The sequence below is a fragment of the Arvicola amphibius genome, chromosome 12 (assembly GCF_903992535.2).
Source record: "Arvicola amphibius chromosome 12, mArvAmp1.2, whole genome shotgun sequence".
NCBI lineage: Eukaryota > Metazoa > Chordata > Mammalia > Rodentia > Cricetidae > Arvicola > Arvicola amphibius.
This window is the reverse complement of record NC_052058.2, coordinates 76076878-76078639: the sequence shown is the minus strand read 5'-3', so window position 1 is coordinate 76078639 and position 1762 is coordinate 76076878.

The following is a 1762-nucleotide window of genomic DNA, read 5'->3' as shown; positions in this document are numbered from 1 at the left end:
ATTGGTTCTGCCCTGAGTTGTTGAAGGAAATGATACCACACATTCTCAAAACCACTTTTGGCCCTTAAGATAAGAACCGGTGTTACCACAGCGCAGCTTCCTTTTCAAGCTTGCAGGAAGAAGCTTCAGAGAATGTCAGTGGCGTTGTCATCTCCCATAGGACTGAAAATGTCCTGTGGAAAGGCTTGTTATCAAACTTTAGCAGATCATTTCTGCTCTCCTGAAAACTGTAATTTTATTTAGCTTTAGTAAATTACCTTAAATTACATTTGTTCACATAATGCAGTGTAGTGTTGATTAATTAAATTTGTTTAATACATCGCATCAATGTAAGACAATAGGTCACCATTTGTAAATGACAGGGAGAATAGAACTCACATCGTCGAATACATTAAAAGCATGGTTCCATAAAATGATTTGAGACAAATTAGATTATTTGGATAAGTATTTGAAAGGAAATGAGAAAAGTAACACAGAAAGTTTAACACCACATTCTTTTACTTGCAATATAGAATATCTTTTTGGAATTTGGCACCTTGCTTTTTATTGCTAAAATGTTCTTAATGAAATGTTTCAACTAGTAATGACAATTTGTATGTTGGTTTATTTTAAATCCTTTTTCCAAAAGAAAATTTGCAACCCTAATTGATTTAGTCATTTTTAAAATTCTTTCATGAATCTAAAAGTTTGAGAAATATTTATCTAGCCTGGAACCCACGTTTATAGAAAAAGAAGCCATGACTCAACAGACTATAGGTGCCTATATGTTATCAGTGTTTGATCAACAACTCGCATGTAATATTTATAAGTTTGTGATTAAGTACAGAATGCTTTACTTTATATAAATTGCATGTAGCAAATCAAACTACACAAATGTCAAAGAAAATTTATTTCCAGTAAATTTTTTATTTAATAAGTGAATATTTAGTAAGTATGCTAGTTTGGAGTTTAAAACACTTATTTGAAACTAAGGAACATTTTGTGTGTATTTAAAGATAAAACTTCCAAATCTATGACTTTTATTTCAAAAGCATTTTTAAAGTTCTTCACATTGATTTAAAAACTGTCACTAAAAATATTACATATGATATGATTTTACATCAGCTAGATGCTCAGTACATTTGTAGTTCCCACCCTGAACTCTACTGATGTTCATGAGCATTCCCTGCAGTCAGATGAGGCTAAGTGTTGAGGAAAATGAATTCAGGTTATCATTTCATTACCAGTCTATTTTTCATCTACTACAAACAGAGAGAGACAAGCTTGAAACTCTCTCTCTCTCTCTCTCTCTCTCTCTCTCTCTCTCTCTCTCTCTCTCTCTCTCTCTCTCTCTCTCTCTCTCTCTGTGTGTGTGTGTGTGTGTGTGTGTGTGTGTAGAAGGAAGGCTGTTTGTTGGTTCCCAGCTGCCAGGCTAGGTTAGACCCAAAGTAATCATAAGGAAACTGTATTAATTAAATCACTGCTTGGACTATTAGCTCTAGCTTCTTATTGACTAACTTTTACATATAAATGTATCCCATTTCTATTAGTCTGTGTATTGCCAAGTGGCTGTGGCTTACCAGGTAAAGTTCCCAGCATCTGTTTCTGGTGGCTCCATGGCTTATCTCTAACTCTGCCTTATTCCTCCCATTCCATAGGCCAAGCCAGTTTCTTTATTCATTAACCAATAAAAGCAACACACAGAGAGAAAGATCTCCCACACCATTTCTTCTTTTCTGTTTAAACAAAATGAAGGTTTTAACTTTATTATAGTAAAATTAAA